The following is an 11,966-nucleotide window of genomic DNA, read 5'->3' on the forward strand; positions in this document are numbered from 1 at the left end:
GTAACCACCATCATCCGCAGGTCAATGGTTGCTCCATTCTCTCAGTAATAATATTTGTCTCCCACATAAAAGAGTAAGTCATTATTAAAAGAAATAGATTTTGCTTTCTGCTTTTTATTACATAAGAAATGGGCCTCCAAATTTGTAAAAGCACTGTGCCCGATGTTCATCGTTCCATATATTCACCTCAGAACTCCCTCTTTTCCTGGAAAACTTTAATTTCCGGGAAAATCTAGGATTCCTCTTACAAATAGCAAAGGGAGATTGGCAAACTCTGTAAGAATCACTTAAGGGGCAAGCAGAAATAGCTAAAAGTTAAACAAAACTCATTAATTCTAACTATCAATTAGCAATTCTCCAATAAAATACTGAACATGTGACAACCTGTATTCACATGGGCACATTATTTCTTGAGTGTTTGTGTGTACGTGTGGTCTGTGTGAGCTCACACAGTTTATCAAGTACCTATAACATTTCAGGTACTACGTTAGGCATTGTTTTTAAGTTCTCATATAATCCTCACAAAAATTCTATGAAGCAGGGGTGCCTGGGTAGCTCGCTCAGGTCATGATTTCAGGGTTGTGAGATCAAGCCCCCATTCAGCCGCCCCCACCTGCATCCAGCAACCCCCCCCCATCTAGCCCCAAGTCCAGTCCTGCACTGGGCATGAACCTACTTAACATTCTCTCTCTCTCCCCCTCTCCTTCTGCCCCCCCCCCCACTCACATGTGCATGTGCGCTCCCCCCACGCCCTTGGAGGGGAAAAAAAAAATCTCTATGAAGCAAATAATTTGTCCTCTTTTTGTGTGTGAGAAAACTGAGGTGGGGAAAGGTGAGGTGACATACCCAATATTAACAGAGAAAAGAGTTTGGCTACTATTCTTAGCTTGGCCTATATAGTTCCAAAGCCTATACTCCTGCTAATGATCTTGCCTCCTATACACCAATCTTAAGGTCTTGCATAACTTTTAAATCCAATTCAAATTCCATCTCTTAAAACACGTCCCAGAATCCCTCTCAATCAGAAGTGAACTCTCTCAACCACATATTGTTATAGCACTTGCTTGACTGTTAACTGGATGCATAATCACCAGCCTAACGTTAGTGGCTTACGAAGGCTCCACCTTGCCACTAGCCTGAGCCACTCAAGAACAGGCGCTAAGTCTTTGCATTTTTGCATGGCCTATAGAGCCTGACACAATGAACACAGCACATACAATTCCACGTTGAATTAAGTAGAATCATCATTGCCAACAAAGAGAACCATCTGAGTAGTCTTTTTCTGAAGTCAGAGAGGCTGACTTTAGGCCCATCCTGCACATTTATGGGAGATTAGTAGGTATAAAAACCGACTGCATTTTCATCAGCGGCAGCAAACTGTGAGAAAAACATGTTACACACATTTACAAACTCTACAGACATTCCAAATCAATAAGTCCATAAAGTCTAAAGCCCACTTATTGGAATATTCAAATTTTAAAATTTAAAGATGGCAGTCTCACATAATAATAAAATGTATTGTCCTAAATTTTAATTGATTCTGAAGAAAGACTGGTTCTATGGTCTGCTCTAATAAGTTTATTGTCAAAACTTCAAAATTTCATTAAAACTGAAAATAGATTTGCTGAAATCCAAAAAGCAGTATTTATGAAACTACTTTATGTGAACCTGTCCATAGGGCATAGAATATTGAAAACAGTGTATTCTGTTTAGAGGAGACTTTTAAGAGAATCTAATTTAGGCAATTTGCCCCTTTAACCTTATACGTATATGCTATATAATATTGACCTAGAGTCTTACCAGCACAAGAAAACCTATTCTTAAATGTAATTCAGTGGAAGAGATCATAGCTGATTTTTTTTAAAGATTTATTTATTTATTTGAGGTGGGGAGGGGCAGAGGGAGAATGAGAATCTCAAGCAGACTCTGTGAGCCACACGGGTGCCCTGAGATCAAGCTGATTTTATTTTATTTTTTTTTAAGATTTTTATTTATTTGACAGAGAGAGATACAACGAGAGAGGGAACACAAGCAGGGAGAGTGGGAGAGGGAGAAGCAGGCTTCCCGCTGAGCAGGGAGCCCGATGCGGGGCTCGATTCCAGGACCCTGGGACCATGACCTGAGCCGAAGGCAGACGCTTCATGACTGAGCCACCCAGGCACCCCTGATTTTAAAGAAACATTATTGTATTTCAATGGCCACATCACATATATTATTTTATTTGAATGACCACATCACATCATGTAGTAAAATACATGACTTTAGAATCAAATGGCTTAGATTCAAACTTCAGCTTTGCTACTTACCAACTAGACGATCCTGAGAAAAGTACTTGACATCTACATACCTCCATTTCCTCATCTGAAAAAATGGAAAGAATAATGGAACCTACCTCCTATGGTTGTCAAGAGGATTGAGATAATCCATGTGAAGTACTTGGGAAAGTAGCTGGGACATTTTAGATTAAAAAGCATTTTAATTATTATTTGCTCTTACTTTCTAGTGGTAATGATAGTGCTATTATTCTTTTTATCATCATCATCATTATGTAGGTGCCTAGCAGAACAACTTGCTCATAATAAGCGCACAATTAATTCTAATGACTGTCATTATTGTTGTTGCTATTATTAGCTGGAAATAATTATATCCCTTCATAAGCCCTATCTATATCTATATACATATATATGTGTATATATATAGATATATATACTTTAAAGATTTATTTATGTATTTGTTTGAGAGAGAGTGTGGTGAGGGAGGGGCAGAGGGAGAGGGAAAGAGAGAATTCTCAAGCAGATATCCCACTGAGCACAGAGCTGGACATTGGGCTCAATCCCAGGACCCTGAGATCATGACCTGAGCCAAAATCAAGAGTCAGACACTTAATCAACTGAATCACCCAGATGCCCCGGTCCAATATATATTTTTAAAGTTAAGTTTTTAAAAAATAGTCAGTAAACAACAAATCCAATATTAGGTGATCCAATATTGGAGGAAGCCAACAATTTACACATTTATCTATCCATCCATCCACCTACCTTTCAATCATCTATCCGCTTGTTTAGTGTACTTATCACCTAATGAGAGGGCATCTTCCAAGTTAGACCCACCTCAGCACTAGCTTCCAAGTTAGATCTTGAATTCAAATCCCGGCTCTACCACTACTGGCTGTGTGATCTTGACCATGTTACTTGCTAACTTCCTCATCTGCAACAAGGACAAAATGCCTAACTTGGCTGGGTCATTATGAACAATTAATGAAATAATGCCTATAAAATGTGTGATGCAATGCCTGTTCACAGCTGTGAAGGGAGAGGAATTAAAATGAAGTACTTTTTATAATGCTACTTGTACCAGTGAAGAAATTGAGACAATCATAAGGGTTGTCTTTCCTGAAATTTTAAAAAAAAAAAAATGGTTATTAGGAAGCTCTGGATTAGAAATAAAACTACCATCTGGTCTTATGTTTCTGCTTTTCTGGGGAGGCTATCTGTCCTTAGGAGTTCAGTTGAAGCAACTCAGAACTGCTCATTTTTTAAAAGTCAGGGCTCATTATTCTAAAACTTCAGTAAATGAATCATGAATATATGCAGCTAGACAGCTAAAGATCTTGATTAGATATTCAGGAAAGAGTCCCACAGAACTGCTCCTGACCTAGTATTTTTACAATGAGAAAACACTGAAATATTCTCTATCACCTTATTATGAGTCTTTGGAATAGAAAATCAGAAAATTTTCCATGTTTTGGACAGCATATCAAACAGTATATATAAAGGTATCCTAAGAACAGAATCTAAATAAAGCAGGACTTGGGGCACCTGGGTGGCTCAGTCTATTAAGCATTTGCCTTAGGCATAGGTCATGATCCCAGGGTCCTGGGATCGAGCCCGGCATCGGGCTCTGGGCTCCGTAGGGAGCCTGCTTCTACCTCTCCCTCTGCCTGCCGCTCCCCCTGCTTGGGCGCGTGCACTCTCTCTCTCTCTGTCAAATAAATAAATAAAACCTTAAAAAAAATAAAAACTAAATAAATAAATAAAGCAGGACTCTACAGAGTGTAACATATTTTACATTTTATTTTAATTTTTTCTTTCAGTTGTTATAAACAAGGCAAAATTCATCATTCTCGATAGAGAGACGTGATGAAAAGGTTTGTATTTGTCACCCTCCACAAAGACCTCAATGTCCCACAAGGCACCTCAAAGGGATGCAGCCTGGCGCCAGAGTGAAGGACCTAGCAGCAGGGAGAGCTGATTTCAGCCTGCACTCACCAGTTCAACGTGTACAAAAGCACACAGGACATTCTGTGGCTTCACAGATGCAGTCAGATGTCTAGGAGTCAGACAGCACCAGGCCAAAACCCTGAAGGGGCCATAATTTCCTATTCATGCAATTCCCCAGCCACATGGCACAAGCCTTATTGACAAATCTCTGTAAAGGCTTGAAGGTGATGATGCTAAAATTTCTCGAGACTGACCTTTCTTCTGCCTTAACAGTAGACCCCTGTAGTGACTGGGGAAGTTTCGTCTAAAAATATGTATTCCATCTCTTATTGTACCTTTTTTATTTCTTTAACTCTTGAAGGTTTCTTTCCTTTAAGAATCCCTTTCAAAATATCTTTCCATTAAAACTCTCAGTGCCCCAGGCTGCATCCTAGGATCTCTGGGAGTCAGATCCAGGTATCAGTAGTTTTCCCAACTTTCAAACGCAGTCAAGACTGAGAGCCACTCTTAGCCCATCACTGTAATCACCCCTTTCCATGATTAGGAATAAACATGTGACCCAATCCTTACCAAGGCATTAGAAAAAGTCTCTTGGATGGCTGCTGAGAAAGCTTTCTTCACCTTAAAAAAAAAAAATAGGATGTAAAAGTCTTGAGTCTGTCTTCCTCTGAGCATTGTTGATTTGAATCTGCAGCCACCATCTATGACCATGACAAAAGTCAGCTTAAGGGTGAAGGTGACTTTGAAGAAATCAAAGAAAAAGAAAGAACTTGAGTCCTTGATGACATCTATGAGCCATTGCATTACCTGCTCTAGAGCTTGACCCACTTCTGGGTCTCTTGTAGAATAGAAAAAACAAACTATCTTATTATTTAAAATATAGATGATTAGATAGATAGATAGATAGATAGATAGATAGATAGATAGATAGATAGATATAGATCTCTTTCTGAAAACCGTTTATGGGGATGTAAGTCTTAACCCAATACCTGCTCATATCTTAATTATCAGTTCATAACCAAGCAAGGATTAGTAACAAGTCTCCTGGTAGTACAAATGGCATTCATGATAGAATGTTTCCTGCACAGAAGCTGGAGTTGGGCAAACCAAATGGGAGATTGAGAATCATAGAGACACCAAGTAGCACTGAGGAAGAGCAAAGATAAAGTCCTGCAGAATCATGTGACACATTCATTAAGCGAGAAATGGTAAGTAATTTTTACAAAACCATTAGTATTACAAATAAACAAAAGACAGACTCTTAAATACAGAGAACAAACTGGTGTTTGCCGGAGATGGGGGGGGGAGGGGTGAAACAGGTGAGGGGGATTAAGGGTACACTTATCTTGATGAGCACTAAGAAATGTATGGAATTGTTCAATCATTGTATTGTGCACCTGAAACTAACAGAACACTCTATGTTAATTTTAAAAAACACATTGTTATGCAACTCTAAAAACACCAAAGATATAGGTTAAACACTGTTTCTAACATAATGTTTCCCTTTTCAGTATACTTGTAAAGATCTGCTCTGTTCATATTCTTTTGCATTAAGGAACTGTCAAAAATCCTTGTATATGCATCTATTATGATTTGACTCATTGTCAACTGTAAGAAAAGTCATTTGAAATATGATTTTATACAGTAATACCAATTTATTCTCATGGAGGAAGCTCTGAATATCTCTCAACACCTTTTGGGCACCCGTGAACATCTCAGCACCTCTGACTAGGAGGAAAAGTTAGTAATATGTAAAGTACTTACTAGAGTCAATCTCAATTTTCTTTATTTGTTTCTTTTGTCGAAGTAAACGGACTCTGAAGATGGAGGGGGTAAAAAGACAAGTTGCTTATTTCAAAATGTACTGTCAACTCGTGTAAATTTCTGCCTATCAAGTGAAGATCAAGAAAGTGAATGTTAGTGGATTCGTTAACTTTCAACAATGTTGATTTGGTTCCAGTTTGCGGACCCTGGTTTTCAAATAGGTGGTATCACATAAGACTGCTAACTGCGGAGGTGAAAACAAATCCCTATTCTCGGCTTTCTTCTTTTATTCTTTCTTTATTTTTTTATTCTTTGTTGGACTTCCTCTATTCTTATACTTTCTTTACCCCAGACTGATCCCTGTCTGTCCCTCGGTTTGATTTCTCTATTTCATGTCTCCTATCTCCTCTTTCTACTTCCTCCTTTTCAAGTTTCTTGGTTTTGTTTCGGACTCTCCTCTTTAAAGCCATCCTCCGCTTCTCCAGTGGATCACTGCCACCTTCACCCCTATTCTCTCACTGCATTCTCTCCCTACTTCCTCAGCCTGACTCAAGGCCTGCCAAGGTTGACCTGTTGGAGCAAGGCATACTACTGAAGCCAGAGTCTTACTTTAACCCAGTCTGGACCGTCAAAAAATAATTCAAGTGTGAGTAGAGACAACTAACTTTGGAATTTTAGTAACTTCATGGAACAACCTTCCAAAAATGCAAACCTAATCAGAGCCTCATGTTTATGATAGAAACAAATGCTTTTGTAATGTGCCAGGAATTTATCACTAATGAATACCCCTTCATAGGAGTGGGACTCCATTTACCACATTAGACTATTTAAATCAGGATAAAAAAAATCCCTGGGGGCTATGTTTAAAGAAAATGGAAAACAAAAACATCTAAATAATACAGTATAATTAAAAGATGAAAAGAAAATTTGGAATAATTACAGACTAGAAGCGGAACTGAGTTGTAATGAATTACCTTGGAATCTAGCTAGATGGTGCTAGAGCATGCGTCTGGCTGGTGGGTACCGCCCTGTCACTGAACGGAAATTACTAGTCAAACAGATGTTTCAGATTTTTTAGGGTATAGGACTCGTTGAGAATTAAAGAGAACACCATAATTAAAATTCTTTAAAAATCTAACTCTTCTGAGAATGATATTTTGTCTCTTTGAAAAAATGTGGCATCCATTAATATTTGTTATATATATTCTTTGACCTTAAAATAAGACCATCAATATTCATATTCAGGAGTGTCATCCTTTTGAAATCCTTTTTTTTTTAAGCTTTGCTCATTAATTAATAGTATCAACGTGTTCCCTGTATTTGTGAAATTCTTCAGCAGAGAATTTATAACTGGTTTATAAATCCCAAAGATCTTTGGGATTTAGAGTATTCTGCCAAAAGCTTCTCTTTGTTCAAAACTGGCAGTGACCCAGCTGATTTGTCAAGAAATGTTTCCCTTCTTCCAAATTATACAATTTCAAATGGGGCAAATGCAAATACATAGTTCAACTCCTTTGCATTGCACACACGTAACCAAGTACTAACTACTCCATACCTAACTTTCCTAATATGTCATTATTCAGTTTTAATTATTGATTTAACTTAATTGTTTACACCTTTTCAGGAAAGTATTTTGAAGCTCGAAGATAAGCTGCTTTCATCAGCAAGCCCACTAAAGAGAAGATTACTCTGTGCTATGCTCATTTCATCTCATCTATATTAATTTAAAAATGAATCACAGGCAAACTGCTAAATAAAAGAAATGAATGGATTTTAGTTGTTTATTATATTTAGAATTAGTACCTCATATTTTAATTTTTAGTATTTTAATTTTTTTTCAGAAAAAGTTTTTTAAATTCTGTCCTATAGAACATGATGATAATTATGACTGCCTCCAATTTCTATTTGCAGAAACTGAAGAAAAATGATAAAATTACCATTTATATTCAGTATACCATTTATATTCAGAACCACTATACCCCATAATTAAGCTACATGGTAAATATCATATGTATGTAGACACATATCCATGCTCATGCACGGAGTATATGACTACTTCAAATTTATCCAAGAAAAACAGTAAAATTAAAACGTGTATCATTTGTAGGGCAGATTTTCCACCTTTTTTTTTTTTAGAATGCTATGGAATCCCCAGAAGTGTCATTTAATCTAAAATGTCATATTTGAGTTGCTGTTTTGTCCTAATCTTCTTAACTTTATTTTAAAAGCTTCAAATAGATACCCACCGTGGAAGGGAGGCTAAAACAAGATTTTTTTCTGACCTTTTCTGATGGGACTCCCAAACAAGCAGATGTTGAGACTGTGTGTATTCTAAGCACCTAAGATTCCTGTCCTCTACAGAGGCACTGACGAGCCAGCTGCCTCCGCCTGCGGTCCAGAGCATCCCTGCCCTTCCATCCTTTTCCTCACTCATTCATTTGACATTGAAGAAGCACCTGCTAGGAACCAGGAACTGCGGTAGCCAAGCAGAATTCAAAATGAATCATAAGCAGTCCTCCAAGACCTTTAGAAATTCGCATTTTTAAGTGGTTAGGTAGATACCCAAATAGACAAATAGAAATACAATGAGATGAGTACCATGATGGAGATATGCCTATGGTCTGAGTAAGGACAAAAAAAGTTCAAGACAGGCTTCCTGCTGGTGGCAACGCCTGACATAAGCCTTACCCAAAGACTGGATGCTAACCAGGTAAAAAATTCAGTCCCAGTGAAACCTCATTTATGCGTAAGAGTCCTAAGAAGGAAATGGCGAAGATGGTGGGAAAAGAGAAGTATTAAAAGAAAACAGCTCTATAATAAATTCTACTTGCTCCCTACACTAAACCACTTCCAAATTATAAAAGAGCAGATCATAGGCTTTAAATACAACCTGCTGGGATACCTGGGTGGCTCAGTTGGTTAAGCGTCTGCCTTCGGCTCAGGTCATGATCCCAGGGTCCTGGGATCGAGTTCCGCGTCGGGCTCCCTGCTCAGCGGGAAGCCTGCCTCTCCCTCTCCCTCTCCCACTCCCCCTGCTTGTGTTCCCTCTCTCACTGTGTCTCTCTCTGTCAAATAAATAAATAAAATCTTTAAATAAATAAATAAATACAACCTGCCTAGGACCTGGGTAATCCTCCATTAATTTTATAACTTTGGGTGAGCCAATCTTTGAGACTTCTGTTCCTCTTTTATAAAAATAAGGAAATTATTACCTACAGTATTGTTGTAAGGATTGAATGAGTTAATGTACATAAACCACCTAACACATTATAAGCATTAATTCCCTCCCCTCCTTTGTCTACAGCCATCAATACCTAAAATAATACTGGATATGAGCATGGAGAACAACCAAGAAGTGAAAAGTACTGGATGTAAAGTCAGAAAAGAGTTTGTGTCCAACTCTACCAATAACTAAACTCTAGCTTTAAGTAAATTTTCTGAACTTATATTTAAGCCATTGCTAAAATTGGGATGATAAGACCTTCTGTACCTACCTAGACAGGGTTGTCGTGTGAAGATCAAATGGGAAAATATATATTACAGTGCTTAAATAAATAAAATACGCTGTACTTAGGACACAGGTTTAGTAAAGACTGTTTGACATTGATATTTGTATTAGGTGGAATGTCAACAATGAAGTGTGTGGGTGAGAGAGAGACAGAGAGAGAGAAATGCTGCCAGAAATGTGAATATATTTGGTAACTTTTGCTTTAGAATCAAGGTCAAAACAAATGTTCTTTTAAATGCAATGATTTTTAAAGTACGATACATTATTGAGAAAAGCTATTTGCATACTATCTAATAAACTGATATCATTAATATGGAATGACTCCTTTTATTTTATTTTATTATGTTATATTAACTGCCATAACATTACATCATTAGTTTTTGATGTAGTGTTCCATGATTCATTGTTTGCATATAAAACCCAGTGCTCCATTCAATACGTGCCCTCTTTAATACCCATCACCAGGCTAACCCATCCCCCCACCCCCTCCCTTCTAGAACCCTCAGTTTGCTTCTGACTCTTAAAATCAGTAAAGAACAAGATAAATACCACAATGTAAAAATCACCAAAATATGAGCCAGAGTTTTACTAAAAATAGAACACCCAAATGGCTAATTAAACTGTGAAAACTTGATCAATTATTTTTAGAAATTAACACAAGTAAAATTTATCAATCAAGTTGTTAAGTAAGAAAAATAATTATAATCCCAGCGTTGGCTGACCTATAACAAGGGGATGACTCTCACACATTCCTGGTGGGAATAAAAAATCGGGGCAATCTTCGCAGAATGATGGGATTTGGTAATATTACTCATGAGAATTTAAAATGCTTTTTATCCAAGTAATTCACTTTTAGATTCATATACTAAAAAAAAGTAATGGATAAGCAATATGCTTATGTAGATCTTTTTTCACAGAAATATTTAGCATCATAAAATCAATAATAAACTAAAAAGTCTAACCATGGATAATTTCATTAATTATAACGTATTTATACAATCATAGAATATATATCACCATTAAAAATCTAGTTCTGTTGTTTGTTTATTTATTTATTTTAAAGCTTTTATTTATTTAGTTGACACAGAAAGAGAACACAAGCAGGGGGAGCGGCAGAGGGAGAAGCAGGCCTCCCGCTGATCAGGGAGCTGGAAGCGGGGCTCGATCCCAGGACCCTGGGACCATGACCTGAGCTGAAGGCAGACGCTTAACCGACTGAGCCACCCAGGCGCCCCTCTGTTGGCTTATTTAGTATCATAGAAATGTATGGGAAAAAATCAGGGAGCAAAACTATGTTTACATTATCCTAATTTTAATATGGCTATATATTTATTTCTTAAAAATAAAGACTTGAAAGGAAAACAATGAATTGTAATCAATTGTATCAGTTTATCTATTGCTGAGTCACAAATTGCCCCCAAATTTAGCAGCTTAAAACAACACCCATTCATTATCTTTCCATTTCTATGAGTCAGGAGTCCAGACACGGCCTAGCTGGGATCTCTGCTTCAGACTCTCGCAGGTGGTAACTGTATTATGAACCAAGCCTCCAGGTCTCCTCTGGAGTCTTGACTGGGGAAGAATCAAGCTCCTTTCCATGGTTGTCGTCAGAACTCTTTCTTGGAGGGGTGTTGGACTGGGCTTCAGTCCAGCTGGGCTGCTTGCTGGCTGTTGCCAGAGGCCACGCTCAGTTCCTTGCTGTATGGGCCTCTCCAACATGGCAGCCTACTTCTTTAAAACCAGTAACAGAGAGTGTTTGCTAGCAAGACACTGATCCCAATCTTTTGTTACTTAATCACAAAAGTGACGCCCCCTCAATGCTACCACATTCTGCTAGTTAGAAGAGAGTTATTCAGGGGCAAGGAATTCACAAAACTAGGACTTCCAAGAGGTAGGGATCATCGAAGTTGACGTTAGAAGCTGTCTATAACATCAGTGCGTACCTAACTCTCCCTCTGACATAGCTTCCCTTTTATAAACATTACTATAAACAAATACTTCATAGACAAAAAAATTATTTGAAAGTAAATGTAATAAATTGAGTAATCTGTTAAGAAAGCAATTAGAAAAGACCCGGGAAAGTCATAAAACTGTGTCTTATGATGTGATAATAAAAAATATACTTATTTATACGTCCAGCACCCAGAACAGTTTAAAAACAATAAAGAGGAAAGAAAGGAAGGGAGAGAATGAAGAGGGGAGGAAAAAAAGTGATTTAATTGTCAAACACTTGGTGAACAATTGGCTGAAAAAAATAAAAATTATGTTATTACATTAAAATATCTTTTTAGATGAAAAATACTCAGCTACGTAAAGTGATGTGAAAAAGTCAAAAATTTTTAATTGCCAAGTAAAAAACATAAAATAAAAAATATATTGTCATGTTGTAAAGTAAGAGCCTTGCCTGTACCAATGAAACTTTATCCATTAGTGATACGGTGAAGGCATATTTTGTTTTCGTTTTATGTTATGTT

The sequence above is a fragment of the Zalophus californianus genome, chromosome 2 (genome assembly GCF_009762305.2).
Source record: "Zalophus californianus isolate mZalCal1 chromosome 2, mZalCal1.pri.v2, whole genome shotgun sequence".
NCBI lineage: Eukaryota > Metazoa > Chordata > Mammalia > Carnivora > Otariidae > Zalophus > Zalophus californianus.